The sequence below is a fragment of the Leptidea sinapis genome, chromosome 45 (assembly GCF_905404315.1).
Source record: "Leptidea sinapis chromosome 45, ilLepSina1.1, whole genome shotgun sequence".
Taxonomy (NCBI): Eukaryota; Metazoa; Arthropoda; class Insecta; order Lepidoptera; family Pieridae; genus Leptidea; species Leptidea sinapis.
This window is the reverse complement of record NC_066309.1, coordinates 8748921-8764865: the sequence shown is the minus strand read 5'-3', so window position 1 is coordinate 8764865 and position 15945 is coordinate 8748921. Positions and strand designations below refer to the sequence as shown.

At 49.8% G+C, this 15945-nt stretch overlaps 2 non-coding genes and 1 pseudogene across 2 annotated transcripts; all 3 read right to left on the bottom strand.

The window, feature by feature from the left end:
* Positions 1 to 1582: 1582 nt before the first annotated feature.
* On the bottom strand, positions 1583 to 10728 carry LOC126977763 (large subunit ribosomal RNA; annotated as a pseudogene).
* A 539-nt stretch (positions 10729 to 11267) lies between these two features.
* Positions 11268 to 11424, bottom strand: LOC126977569 (5.8S ribosomal RNA). Its single transcript, XR_007732243.1, has one exon. It is a non-coding gene; the product is annotated as a 5.8S ribosomal RNA (ribosomal RNA).
* Positions 11425 to 11800: 376 nt separating this feature from the next.
* Positions 11801 to 13705, bottom strand: LOC126977647 (small subunit ribosomal RNA). The gene has a single exon (XR_007732321.1). It is a non-coding gene; the product is annotated as a small subunit ribosomal RNA (ribosomal RNA).
* Between the last annotated feature and the right edge of the window lie 2240 nt (positions 13706 to 15945).

The following is a 15945-nucleotide window of genomic DNA, read 5'->3' as shown; positions in this document are numbered from 1 at the left end:
AAACGCGCGACACGTACATTTCATTTTCCCTCCGAAACCAAATAAAAAACCTCCAAAAAAAAATATATTTCAAATCAAATCAAAATTCTTATCATACATCAATCTTACTCACCCAAACTAAACATGTAAACGTCTAAACGCAGCACGAGACGAGCCAGCTACTTGATACTACCTAAGACAAGAACAAATTACGGCAAGCGTATGTTTATTTACGAGGGCGCACCACTTTTTAATAGTCTACCTTCATCTCTCAAAAAGATTAGGTCACTAAAAACATTTAAACGTGACCTATCAGACTATATTGTTTCAAAGTTTTTATAAAACACATGTCTGAAATTGTTTGTTATGTGACAGTGCCCTGTAAAAGTGTGTAATCTTAAATTTTGTGAAGAAGAATAAGTACTATAATGTGTAACATGTATGTACTGAACATCTAAAGAACGGCGGATAAATTATTACATCATATTTTTATGTTCTCATGTAAGTGACAATATTATGTTTTTAATGAGAAATAAATATCTTTAAACGTAATTCTTTCTTACTTACTTACTTACTTACCTATTTACTTACTTACTTAGTTGCTTACTTACTTACTTACGTACTTACTTACTTACTTACTTAATCACATTCGTTTTTCGCGATTTTCAGCAAAACGGTAGGTAAGTTTTATCATAAAAGTATCTCGGACAAAAATTGTAGATCGTAAAATTATCCATTAAAAATGTATCAATACTTAGTGTTAGATTCAAAAAGTTAGTTTCCACGCCACCTATGAGGTAGTAGTGTACTTAGCGCGTTTTTATAAGTTTTTGAATAGTTATTATCTCAGAAACGGTGGCTCGTAGGAAAAAAAGTATCGGTACATTTTTTATAGATAATTTTATCACCTACACTTTTTCTCGTAGGTATTTTTATGATAAATTAATAATTAATAATTTATTTTATTTAATTAAAAAAAAAAAACGGACAGAACATGCAATTATTAGGGGACACGAATATTGGTCAAAAACTATAATGTTCTGGTGTACAAGGAACAAGAGAAAAGATGGAGACCGGCAGGGAGCGCCGCGCTCCTCGCGCTCGGCGGTACTCGTTATTGGAGAAAACAAGTAAGTGAGATATCCGTCCGGGGAGACCGGCAGGGAGCGCCGCGCTCCTCGCGCTAGGCGGTACTCGCTATTGAGGAATCGACCGTACCCGCTATTGGGGCCGATCGTACTCGCTTTTGGAATTTGCGCAGCGCGCCCAACACCACCGGAGCCGCCGCCGCCGCCGCCGACGGCGATGTACACTTATCACAACACTCGACTCGACATAATAACCTGAAAATGATCGTACTCGTTATCATTAGAGTAGTCGCCGTGTACAACATCAACCACGTCTTTCAACTATAATAAATAATAATATATTGTAAAATTTTATAATCATGAGAAATCGCGTGACGCGTCCGTCACGACGAAATATCATGATAATATTATTTATATTATTATGTTATTATAATATTATATGTTGGCCTGTTGTTTGTTTGCACACACACACACACACACAACTACTCTGCTTCTCGGCGACGATGCGTCCTCGGACGAATCACCTGGCGTAGGGCTGAGTCTCAACAGATCGCAGCACGACGCTGCTCTACCGAGCACAACACCCCGCCAGGAACGTAAGTCGTCTACAGACTATTCCGAGCCCCGACATCGAACTGAGGTAAATTCGAAACTTCGACGCCGTGGTGCACGTGTTAATACCGCTCGCACCGTTCGTCGCGTTCCAAATGGGCTTCGACGTCGCGTCTTACGAATAAAACGCGACTAGTAAAGTCACATTGTTTAGAGCCTCCCGACACTCGGGGCTCCACAGTGAGTATATCCTTGCCGGATTCGGCTAGGCTGGCTTCGGCCTTAGAGGCGTTCAGGCATAATCCCGCGGATGGTAGCTTCGCACCACCGGCCGCTCGGCCGAGTGCATGAACCAAATGTCCGAAACTGCGGTTCCTCTCGTACTGAGCAGTATTACTATCGCAACGACACGCCATCAGGAGGGTAAAACTAACCTGTCTCACGACGGTCTAAACCCAGCTCACGTTCCCTTTTGATGGGTGAACAATCCAACGCTTGGCGAATTTTGCTTCGCAATGATAGGAAGAGCCGACATCGAAGGATCAAAAAGCAACGTCGCTATGAACGCTTGGCCGCCACAAGCCAGTTATCCCTGTGGTAACTTTTCTGGCACCTCTTGCTAAAAACTCTTTATACTAAAGGATCGATAGGCCGTGCTTTCGCAGTCCCTATGCGTACTGAACATCTGGATCAAGCCAGCTTTTGCCCTTTTGCTCCACGCGAGGTTTCTGTCCTCGCTGAGCTGGCCTTAGGACACCTGCGTTATTCTTTGACAGATGTACCGCCCCAGTCAAACTCCCCGCCTGGCAGTGTCCTCGAACCGGATCACGCGGGAGTTGTACGGCGACGAGCGTTGCCGCCACGTCGCCACTCTGCACGCTTGGAACGAAACACCGTACGCCCGCCGATATTATCGACCGCGCACCGCTTCCGCCCAACCGAGTAAGTAATGAAACAATGAAAGTAGTGGTTTTTCAGCGACGACCGCGAACGATCTCCCACTTATGCTACACCTCTCATGTCTCCTTACAATGCCAGACTAGAGTCAAGCTCAACAGGGTCTTCTTTCCCCGCTGATTCTCCCAAGCCCGTTCCCTTGGCTGTGGTTTCGCTAGATAGTAGATAGGGACATAACCCACCTCCTTCCCATGGTCTTACCGACCTTTCGGTCATCAAGACCTAGGTACCGACCGAAACAGCGGGAGATGTACCGGATTTGAGGTCCGGCACATTTTCTTGACTCCCTACAAGTTCTCTTTTTTAATATGCGTCCCTAGATGGCCCTCTCCCCCTTTCTGGGGGCGGCCGACCACAGATACGGCTTCTTCGTCGCCGGGCTCTCCTTCTTCCTAATCTCCTCTTCTTCTCTTGGTCTTCCTTTCTCTGTCTTCGTCACCGTCTTGGTTTACCCCTCCATCACTCTCCTGACACGGTACCAACTTGCGGCATATCTCATCAGCCTGGAGAAATTCTCCTCAGAGGATACCAAGTCTCCGTAATAAACTGGTCCTGGTCTTGTCCTCGTTAGATGGTCCAGCATTTCGCCTCTTGCTTCCTCGTACAAGCTGCAATCCCACAGCACGTGGTCGCGGTTCTCGTCCGTCGCGCCACATGGACATGTGCCGTCCCCTTTTAGCCCCAGGTCCCTAAGCTTGCTGTTGAACTGCCCATGCCCCGTCAACAGCTGCGACGTGTAATGGTCGGGATGCACCCACGACGCCAGGAGTCTTTCCCCGACACATGGGAAGAAGCGTCTGAGTTCGCCACCTCTCTCCTCGCGTTCCCAGCGCTCCTGCCACATGTTCACCACTTCGGAGTGGATGTCCTTCTTTAATGACGCGAGCTCCTTTTTAACCCTATCGCCCCTGGTCGCCTCGATCTTGCCCGCACGATAAACTTCCAGGTCTGCCGGAAGTACCCCTGCTAAAACTGGCAGTGCGGCCGTGCTCGTGGAGCGGTACGCCTTGGTGAGCAGCACCAACGACGTTCGTTGAGTCCTGAGCAACCGACTCGACACCACATGCAAAAATGCCCTGTGAAACCAGGTGCTTGCCGCGTAAGTCAAGGTTGCTACGAATGTCCCTCTATACAAGAGCTTAAGTGCCTTGTATCGTATGCCCCAAGAGGTTGAAGATACCCTAGCCATTTTGCCGAAACACTTCGCGGCTCGCTCCCCGATATCCAAGGCGTGCTCTGCAAATGATCCCTTACCATCAATTGTGATGCCCAGTATTTTTACATTATCGACCGCTGTGACAGATTGCCCGTTCATTCTGATGACCGGAGGTCGCCTGAGAGTTCCCTTTAAAGTTATAGACTTTGTTTTCCTGGGAGAAAAACTCAGCCGGTTTCTGACCCCCCAGTCTGTGATTTTCTCAAGCGCCGCCCGGGCATTGGCCTCGATATCCGCTCTGGAGTTCGCCTCTATGAGGAGCGTCACGTCATCCGCATACGCTACCATTCCCACCCCTGTTGGCATGCTCGTTTCCAAAAGGTCGTTCAACAACACGTTCCATAAAGTCGGGCCGAGCACTGAGCCCTGTGGACACCCCATAGTAGAGGTTTTCCACACTGCATCGGCTCCAACGAACATACCTACTCGTCGGTTGACGAAGTAGGAACTCAGACAACGGTAGATGTTGGGTGGGCAGCCTCCCTGCTTGTACTTAAGCAGTACCATTGGCCACCACGCGTTGTCGAAAGCCCCAGATATATCCAGCGTGATCGCGTGTACGTACTTGTGTGTGCTGGTGTTCACTGTTAATTGAATAGCGTTCAGTGCCGTTATCGTGGACCTCCCTTTCATAAACCCATGTTGACGGGTTGACATGCGACTGTACAGACCCGGAGTACATTCGCATATCAACTGCTCAAGCACCTTACCCAGTACTGGCAAGAGGGTGATGGGTCTATACGCCTTTGGGTCAGTCGCCTTCCCATCACCCTTTGGCAGTACTATCAACCGGCCTTCCTTCCATACATCGGGAAACACGCCCTCTTCTATACACTTACCGTACATTACAGTCATCTCGCTCGCGGCCACCTTCCACGCTGCTTTTACTATCCGAGCGGTGATCCCATCTGTACCCGGCGCCTTGTTCGGTAGGCTCCGGATAATTTGGCCGATCTGTTCCCTGGTGGGAGGGCCCACCGTTCGACCACTGGGCACGCAAGCTGCCGCCAGGCGCACCTGTACATGATAGTCGAAATCGGCCGCCCTGTCGTCGTCCGGACACATCACTGCCAGTATCCCTCCCATAGCGCTGCGGATGTCAACAGCGTAGCCTTGCGCAAGCTTCAACCCATTAATGACGTTCGCGGGCGGGCGCACCCTGCCGGTAGCGGCCCGGTACGCCATGCCCCACGGATCGTCATTCCCACTGTCGGCTAATTTCGAGAAGTGGTTGGTCTCCGCTTCCCGCATAGACTTCCTATATATCGTACGTGCTCGATGGAAGCGTCCTTTGCAGATTTCTTCTGCCAGTCCGCCCGCACGCCGAGACTGCTGCCATTCCCGACGCAACCGGTTGTGCTCCCTACGAAGGTGATCAAGTTTTCTTGACCACCATTCATGACCCCGCACCCGATTTTTCCCCTTGTCTACACCTAAACACTCCCCAGCTGTACGATCGAGCGTCGAGACGAACTGCTTGCACAGTTCTTGTGCTGGCTTTCGGTAGTCCAGCCTACCTACACGCCACGAGAGTGTTGTACAAAACCGATCCCAGTCCACACTTCGATCCCGGTACCTCGTTGGCTCTCTCCCTGGCTCTAGCTCTCCCTGGTGCCGTGCGGCTGATGGGTCGTCCTTTGCGATGGAGAACGTTATGAGCTGGTGGTCGCTTGTGCTCTCTTCTTCCCTGACTTTCCAGTCTGTTAATGGGACCCCTCTGGTTGTTAATGTGACGTCGATGTTGGAGGAACCGTTAATCGTCTTAAAAGTATCCGGTTCCCCCGCCTTATTGTGCACGAGGAGCCCCCTCGAGAGTATAAAGCTCTCCATCGCTGTCCTCCTCCTGTATGTCTCTGCGCCTCTTCCCTCGAACTGCTCACGGCGACTGTGCCAGAGCGGCGAGTGAGTATTGGTATCGGCCCCGATGACAACTTGTTTTCCCCGGAGGACTTCCAGTACGCGGTCCAAGTGGTGAATGTGGATGTCGATGTTCTCGCTATACTGGAAGTACGCCGATACCACGTAGATGTCGCCGCCGCCCCCCCGGAAGTGTGCTACTAGACAGTGCGATGTTGAAAGTTCCGGCAGGATCAATCCCGCTATCCTGGTGCTGTTTAGGTAGATACCTGCCTTCCCTTCGTCCGTGCACTGCAGCAGCCCCTGCAGCTGGGACCTCCCATATTGTTCTTGAACAAGAACGATATCGAGACCCAGCCTGTGGGCGATTTCCGGAAGTTCCGCCGTCGCCGTTGCCGCTCCCTGGAGATTTATCTGCCCGACGTTCACATATCTGTGGTTAGCAGCCATAGTTGGTTCGTTCGGCTGCCCTCTTCTGCGCCGCTATTCTGGCCGGACAAGTAAGCGCTGCGGTCCTGTGATCGTCGCCTAACTTCCCTGCTTTGACACAGGTGGCGCACCTCTCCTTCTTCGACTTGCACTCCTTATGGCCATGCCCGACGTCACCGCACTTACTGCAAGTCTCCTTCTCTGCTTTGCAGTGCTTCATGGAGTGCCCATACCACTGGCATTTTGCACAGCAGGTGATGTCCAGGAAGTCCCTCACTAAATATCGTTCCCAGTCAATGTAGACTCTCTCCCTGGACATTAAACGATCCCTCCACTTAGCACTGCATGCCAGCACTACGGTGGTGCAGGAGCCCCCCTTTGTCTTCTTATAGAAGGCCACCTTGGGAAAGCCTTCCTTGGGGTCCACATCGTTGAAATTCTGGGTGCGGAGCGCGCCCAGCAAGTCTTCTCCGTCCTTCACATGGCCGCTCACGTTCAAAATTGCAACAAGCGGCGTCTTCTGGCCCGTCTCCTGCACCTTCAAGTTCGCCGGCATGGCCTTTCTGATTTTCTCTATATCCTCTCTATTCCTTGTCTGGAGGACAACTCCTGCATTCCCCACTTTGCGCAGACGTGCCACCTGCAGCCCCATGGTATGTGGGTTAATTGCCTCTTTTAGAACGGCCTTGGTCTCCTCGGCTGTTTTAATGGAGCTGTCCTCCGATGGGTACACCGCTATTGAGGTACCCATACTCACTGGTTTTGGCTGTGTTGCTGTCCTCCCTGTTCGCAGCATGGTCGCGTACGTCTCCTTTTCCATTACGACCGGGGCCCCCGCTTCTCCGCGGAAGGCCTTGGATTGCTCCGACGCTTTTAACAATCTGCCCGCGAGAGTGGCGACCACCGCCGTGAGGCGCTGAACCTGGGTTCCAATTAGCCCCAGGTCCGACTTGTTAAGCTTATTTGTTGGGCCCGTTGCCGCCGACATTATGTTGCTCCCGGCCGTATTTGCCAGCTCAATAAGCTCCTCGATGTCTTGCTCCCTCATTGATTTTGGTTCCGCCTCCTTCTCCTTTTCTCCTCTCGGTAATTCTCTCCTGGAGCTGCTAGCTACCGGCTCCAACCGGCGTCGGATTGCCTCCTGCAGCTCCTCAGGTGACTGTAGCGGGCGCTTCTCCGCACCCTGGCTCACCTCAGCCACGCTGCTGAATCCTCCTGGAGGTGTCCTAGCCAAGGATTTCCTTGGCGTGAAGAGCGCTAACGCCTCAAGCTCCTCCAGCTCCTTCCGCTTCTCCTCAACCGCCTCCCGAAGGAGGCGCTCGGAATCGTCCATACTTGCACGTCAAACAAATACGCACGCACAATAAAATACACGCAATACAAGAAAAAATAAAAGGCAAAAATAATCCTATAGCTACACTGAGTCCTGTCTCTTCCCTAACACTAACTAACTAAAGGCTAAATAACTACCTAATACCTAACACTAAATAATTCTTATAAGCTATCTAAATAATATGAAGTCAATAAAGTATAATAAAAACACAAAAGAATATCAAATAAACAAAGTCATTAGCTAATTACTGCAAAAAATAGTTCAACAAAAGAAATAAAGTAAACAAAGTAATTAGCTAATTAGTGTCATAAATCACTGATAAAAATACGCACCTGTGGCTCCACCCACACTGCTTACAGTGGCGGACGTCGCGCACAAGCTCCACCCACACAACGCGATTGGTCGAGAACACAACGAATCACAGAAACTTGGGCGGCGACTAACGCAGAGAGCACAAAACACGTCCGCTCGCTACGAGAGCCGGCGACGAAGTAGTAGTAGATAGGGACAGCGGGAATCTCGTTAATCCATTCATGCGCGTCACTAATTAGATGACGAGGCATTTGGCTACCTTAAGAGAGTCATAGTTACTCCCGCCGTTTACCCGCGCTTGCTTGAATTTCTTCACGTTGACATTCAGAGCACTGGGCAGAAATCACATTGCGTCAACACCCGCGAGGGCCATCGCAATGCTTTGTTTTAATTAGACAGTCGGATTCCCCTTGTCCGTGCCAGTTCTGAGCTGACCGTTGAACGGCGGTCGTACAGTACCGCGCCGATCGCGCACGAGACGAAACCGACGCGGACTTACGGCTAGGAAGATCCGCGAAAGGCCGGAACGCGGGTCCGGATTCAGCACGACGCGCGAGACCACCTTGCGATGGAGACACGCGCGAGCATCGACCAGGCCCGGCACCGGCCGCATCCGCTTCCCGTCCAAACCCGACACGCCCCGGTCCTCAGAGCCAATCCTTATTCCGAAGTTACGGATCCAATTTGCCGACTTCCCTTACCTACATTATTCTATCGACTAGAGGCTCTTCACCTTGGAGACCTGCTGCGGATATGGGTACGAGCCGGCGCGACATCTCCACGTACATCCCTCACCTGAATTTTCAAGGTCCGCAGAGAGTATCCGGACACCGCCGCAAATGCGGTGCTCTTCGCGTTCCGAACCATATCTCCCTTCTATAGGATTCCATGGAACTCGAACGCTCAGGCAGAAAAGAAAACTCTTCCCGGACCACTCGGCGGCGTCTTCAGGCCACTTTGGGTTACCCCGTCGAACACTCGCTTGAGAAACGAGAGAACGATTATTGAAACGGTTCCGCTGCCGGGTTCCGGAATAGGAACCGGATTCCCTTTCGCTCAAAGGGCGTTATTTATCATATACACAAAATATATATAAACACGCCGCATCGACATAAGATCTCTCCTTGAGCTTAGGATCGACTGACTCGCGAGCAACTACTGTTCACGCGAAACCCTTCTCCACGTCAGTCCTCCAGGGCCTCGCTGGAGTATTTGCTACTACCACCAAGATCTGCACCGACGGAGGCTCCAGGCGGGCTCACGCCCAGACCCTTCTGCGCACTCCGCCGCGCACGTCCTACTCGTTACGGCATAATACGCGTGCGCTTTGACACGCACGCGCCGATTGCCGGTAACGGTAGTGTATAGGCAAAACGCTTCAGCGCCATCCATTTTCAGGGCTGGTCGCTTCGGCAGGTGAGTCGTTGCACACTCCTTAGCGGATTCCGACTTCCATGGCCACCGTCCTGCTGTCATGAGCGACCAACGCCTTTCATGGTGTCCCATGAGCGTTTTTTAGGCGCCTTAACACTACGTTTGGTTCATCCCACAGCGCCAGTTCTGCTTACCAAAATTGGCCCACTTGGCACCGTCATCAGATCTCCGGCTTCATCGTTCGAGTAAGCCGGAGTTCTCACCCATTTAAAGTTTGAGAATAGGTTGAGGTCGTTTCGGCCCCAATGCCTCTAATCATTCGCTTTACCGGATGAGACTGTTACGAGTCGACGCCAGCTATCCTGAGGGAAACTTCGGACGGAACCAGCTACTAGATGGTTCGATTAGTCTTTCGCCCCTATACCCAGTTCCGACGATCGATTTGCACGTCAGAATCGCTACGGTCCTCCATCAGGGTTTCCCCTGACTTCGACCTGACCAGGCATAGTTCACCATCTTTCGGGTCCCAGCATCTGTGCTCAGAGCGCGCCCGCATTCGCTGATTGGAAACGAGACGCCTCGGGAGTGCGAGAGATCGATTTTTGACGACCGACGCTCCATCCTCCCTGAGCGCGCGACAAGCGCGCGCCTTCACTTTCGTTGCGCCTTTCAGTTTTGTCTGTTTGAATTCATAACTCAATGACTCGCACACATGCTAGACTCCTTGGTCCGTGTTTCAAGACGGGTCCTGCGAGTGCCCGAAACAGTAACATCGCCGACTGATACGCGCACAGTCCGAGACTACACGGCTGCGACGACAGCGGCGTCGCGTCAGCATCCGCACAAGGGCAGGATGTCGACGACGACTCTCGCTCGCGTCGGGCCGGACGCGTCCCCGGATGGAGACGCGTGCGCGTTTCATGACAAGTACCGTCCGCCGCCGGCCGGCGATCGTCACGGTCGGACGGCTGTGCGCGTGAACGCGCAGCCGCCCGGCTCCCGGACAACGCTTAGGCCGAACAGACGAACGGGTCGCGATGCATAATGTGTACTAAGAGAGAAGTGCACGCCGTCCGGGTGCGTCAACGGCGGCGACCGGTGAACGCGAGCACGAGTCTCGCGCACATCGCGGCACGCCGCCGTACGCCCCGGAGTGACGATGAATCTCTCCGTTCGTTCATTCGAGTTTCGCAGGTTTACCCCTGAACGGTTTCACGTACTCTTGAACTCTCTCTTCAAAGTTCTTTTCAACTTTCCCTCACGGTACTTGTTCGCTATCGGTCTCGCGGTTATATTTAGCCTTAGATGGAGTTTACCACCCACTTAGGGCTGCACTCTCAAGCAACCCGACTCTGAGGAGAGTCCCTCTCGCGGACTCGCTCCGTCGCTACGGGCCTGGCACCCTCTATGGGAAAACGGCCCCGTTCAAGACGAACTTGGACGGGAGCGGCGACCGCGAGAAAGCGGAACCTCCCTAACACCACATGTCCCGCGACCGTGACGACCGCGGGATTCGGCGCTGGGCTTATCCCTGTTCGCTCGCCGCTACTGAGGGAATCCTGGTTAGTTTCTTTTCCTCCGCTTACTAATATGCTTAAATTCGGCGGGTGATCCTCCCTGATCTGAGGCCAACGATAAAAAGTATGAGGCAGACACGATATCCGTCAGCGCAGCGACACCGTCGTGCGCGCGCCGCCAATAAGTCTCAACGACGTATCGTCGACCCGCGCACGTACCGCGATCGAAGCGCCCTTCGGACGTCGAGTCCGCCTACTCGTTTGCACGCTCACGTCGGGCCGAAATAACACGTGCAGCGCACGGGACGCGAACCGAAGGCGCAGCCACGCACGCCGTTCACATAGAGAGCTCTGCATAGATTAATTAAAATTAATCACGAGATATCCGCGTGTGACAGCGAACGAGCGCGCCCCGGTACCGCGCCCGTCTCCGTGACCCACGTCGGGCGTGAGGCGGAGACGGCGTTGCACGCGAGCAGCACCACGCGTTGCGGCTTATTTTACATTTTCGAACGGATCGAGCGGGCCCCGGAAAACCGGCGGGGTTTACCCGAGCCCGGCCCGAAGACCGTCACTCGTTTTACACGTTTTTTAGGCGCGCAAACAGTGTTGTCAGCATACAGCGACGGCGTCGTCGTATTCTTTTATGCAGCCGGCCCTCAGACAGGAGTGGTCCTGGATATTTCTCCACGGACCGCAATGTGCGTTCGAAATGTCGATGTTCAAATGTGTCCTGCAGTTCACACTATGACGCGCAGTTAACTGCGTTCTTCATCGACCCGCGAGCCAAGTGATCCACCGTTCAGGGTAATAGTTTTTTATATTTAGAAAATACGTGAACGATCTCTGTGTGTAACAAAATATTATGTGACGCACGCATTGCGCGTACGTCGTGATCTCGACTCGCTTCGCACTCGACATGAGCGCGTCGCGAGACGCACGCGCGTCGCGTACATGCGAACCGCGCCCGCCGAAGCGTCGTGCCGGAGACGTCGTGCCGGACACCCCCCACATGCGGCGGGAGATGTCAGCGCGCGCGCGGCAAACGCGACAACGTAGCACAGAGAGCACATCGCGAGCGCGAAAATAATCAGTGATTGACACGTGATTGAAGTTATCATCGTCAACAGTCGGCTGTGAGCGAAGCGTGTCGGCGACAACGCTCGCGCACGCGACCGTTACACGTTAATGATCCTTCCGCAGGTTCCCCTACGGAAACCTTGTTACGACTTTTACTTCCTCTAAATGATCAAGTTTGGTCAACTTCCCAGCAACGCCGACGGCCGCGAAGCCACCGCGTGTCGGTCCGAAGACCTCACTAAATCATTCAATCGGTAGTAGCGACGGGCGGTGTGTACAAAGGGCAGGGACGTAATCAACGCGAGCTTATGACTCGCGCTTACTAGGAATTCCTCGTTTATGGGGGATAATTGCAAACCCCAATCCCCAGCACGAAGGAGTTTCAACGGGTTGCCCGGGCCTCTAGGCCAGGGAGAACATGTTGATTCCTTCAGTGTAGCGCGCGTGCGGCCCAGGACATCTAAGGGCATCACAGACCTGTTATTGCTCAATCTCGTGCGGCTCGAAGCCGCCGGTCCCTCTAAGAAGAATTTTAATACGCCGCCAGTGAGTTGCGCGACCCTGAAGCCGCGCACACCTAAATGACGACGCCTATTTAGCAGGCTAGAGTCTCGTTCGTTACCGGAATTAACCAGACAAATCGCTCCACCAACTAAGAACGGCCATGCACCACCACCCACCGAATCAAGAAAGAGCTGTTAATCTGTCAATCCTTCCGGTGTCCGGGCCTGGTGAGATTTCCCGTGTTGAGTCAAATTAAGCCGCAGGCTCCACTCCTGGTGGTGCCCTTCCGTCAATTCCTTTAAGTTTCAGCTTTGCAACCATACTCCCCCCGGAGTCCAAAATCTTTGGTTTCCCGGAAGCTGCCCGCCGAGCCATTGTAGTAACGTCGGCGGATCGCTAGATGACATATTTACGGTTAGAACTAGGGCGGTATCTAATCGCCTTCGAACCTCTAACTTTCGTTCTTGATTGATGAAAACACCTTTGGCAAATGCTTTCGCTGATGTTCGTCTTGCGACGATCCAAGAATTTCACCTCTAACGTCGCAATACGAATGCCCCCAGTTATCCCTATTAATCATTACCTCGGAGTTCTGAAAACCAACAAAATAGAACCGAGATCATATTCTATTATTCCATGCACGAAATATTCAAGCGGCATTTTGAGCCCGCTTTGAGCACTCTAATTTGTTCAAAGTAAAATTGTCGGCCCATCTCGACACTCACTGAAGAGCACCGCGATAGGATTTTGATATTGAACCGGCGTTTTACCGCCGGCTCACCGACGATATGCTCCGCAGACGTGTCAGTATCACCGCGGATGCGATGCACCGACAGCGCGGCGCACAAATGCAACTACGAGCTTTTTAACCGCAACAATTTTAGTATACGCTATTGGAGCTGGAATTACCGCGGCTGCTGGCACCAGACTTGCCCTCCAATTGTTCCTCGTTAAAATATTTAAAGTGTACTCATTCCGATTACGAGGCCTCGTAAGAGTCCCGTATCGTTATTTTTCGTCACTACCTCCCCGTGCCGGGAGTGGGTAATTTGCGCGCCTGCTGCCTTCCTTGGATGTGGTAGCCGTTTCTCAGGCTCCCTCTCCGGAATCGAACCCTGATTCCCCGTTACCCGTGACAACCATGGTAGTCGCAGAAACTACCATCGAAAGTTGATAAGGCAGACATTTGAAAGATGCGTCGCCGGTACTGGACCATGCGATCGGCAAAAGTTATCCAGATTCATCAAAATTAACGACTTCGGACGCGAGGCCCTCCGTCGATTGGTTTTGATCTAATAAAAGCACTCATCCCATCACTGGTCAGAGCTCTGATTGCATGTATTAGCTCTAGAATTACCACAGTTATCCAAGTAACTGAGTAAGATCTAAGGAACCAAAACTGATATATTGAGCCATTCGCGGTATCGCCTTAATACGGCTTGCACTGAGACATGCATGGCTTAATCTTTGAGACAAGCATATAACTACTGGCAGGATCAACCAGGGAGCTGCTGCAAACAACGATTGTTGTCGCGCTCAGCGCGTCATGCGTCGCGATCTCCCCTTAGGGCGTCGCGACTATGACATCTTGAACATATCGTGAGATATCCGTTCGCGCACTGTATACTATATATCTCAAAGGCATACGGTGCGCGTTGAACGAATCATAAATCGGCGATGGGCCGATTGTATGTTATGAAAGTTCAGTAACGAGAGTCCCTTCGGGTAATAATAAAAATGATGACACGCAATAGAAGCGGTATCAACGTATTAATATCGGTACACGTCGTGATCACAAATCGGATCGACGCCCGGTGCTTGAGAGGAGCGTGAACGTCTCGCACGCGTGAAATGCGCGACGCGTTCCGGCTTGCGGGCCCTCACGTTAAAAATCTTAACAGAGGGAAACCGTCGAAGCCCAGTCGGCGTCTTGGTGCGCGCAAAAAATTTACACGATCGCTTTCAACGTGACGAGGATCGCCGCAGCGTATGATACTGTAGAGAGAGTGAAGAGAGGAATTATGAGAAACGAAATCACAAAAAACCTTTCAAATCACCAAATCAAATATCATCCGCATAGGGAAACTCGAAAACGCTCGATCGACACAGCGCGGTGAGTCTGTCTCATTTTTTATATTGTAAAAAAAGAACATATAAAACAACGCGCGACACAAACACAGACACAGACACACCAGCTCTCTGCCCCGAGAGTACCAACAACCGTATTGTTATTATATCATCGTCGTTATCATCGCGCGCATTCACAAACTTACTCAAATATAAATATATATTAAATAAAATATGAATGACGATGACGACGACGAGAATAATAAAACAGCAGCAGTTGTTGTGGCTGGGGGTGGTTGGTGTTGTGCGCGTTTTTGTATTTTTGTCGCGTGCGTTTTTCACTCTTTTTACAAGAAAAAACTTGAGCGGCGTTGAATTCGGCGTCGCGAACCGTTCGCTACGGACTCGACTCTCGACGCCGACTGCCGTATGTGTGGTGCACGCGAACGATATGAACGTGTAAACTCTCTGATATGTGAATAAAGTGATTTTGATTTGATTTTACTATTTATTAATAACATAATATTGAATATGCATTGCGGCTTCGAAAAAAAAATCGTTTTTTTTTTTTTTTTTTTTTTTTTTTTTTTTTTTTTTTTTTTTTTTTTTACTTTATTAATAACGAGTACGATAATGTTCAGTAATAAACGCGCGACACGTACATTTCATTTTCCCTCCGAAACCAAATAAAAAACCTCCAAAAAAAAATATATTTCAAATCAAATCAAAATTCTTATCATACATCAATCTTACTCACCCAAACTAAACATGTAAACGTCTAAACGCAGCACGAGACGAGCCAGCTACTTGATACTACCTAAGACAAGAACAAATTACGGCAAGCGTATGTTTATTTACGAGGGCGCACCACTTTTTAATAGTCTACCTTCATCTCTCAAAAAGATTAGGTCACTAAAAACATTTAAACGTGACCTATCAGACTATATTGTTTCAAAGTTTTTATAAAACACATGTCTGAAATTGTTTGTTATGTGACAGTGCCCTGTAAAAGTGTGTAATCTTAAATTTTGTGAAGAAGAATAAGTACTATAATGTGTAACATGTATGTACTGAACATCTAAAGAACGGCGGATAAATTATTACATCATATTTTTATGTTCTCATGTAAGTGACAATATTATGTTTTTAATGAGAAATAAATATCTTTAAACGTAATTCTTTCTTACTTACTTACTTACTTACCTATTTACTTACTTACTTAGTTGCTTACTTACTTACTTACGTACTTACTTACTTACTTACTTAATCACATTCGTTTTTCGCGATTTTCAGCAAAACGGTAGGTAAGTTTTATCATAAAAGTATCTCGGACAAAAATTGTAGATCGTAAAATTATCCATTAAAAATGTATCAATACTTAGTGTTAGATTCAAAAAGTTAGTTTCCACGCCACCTATGAGGTAGTAGTGTACTTAGCGCGTTTTTATAAGTTTTTGAATAGTTATTATCTCAGAAACGGTGGCTCGTAGGAAAAAAAGTATCGGTACATTTTTTATAGATAATTTTATCACCTACACTTTTTCTCGTAGGTATTTTTATGATAAATTAATAATTAATAATTTATTTTATTTAATTAAAAAAAAAAAACGGACAGAACATGCAATTATTAGGGGACACGAATATTGGTCAAAAACTATAATGTTCTGGTGTACAAGGAAC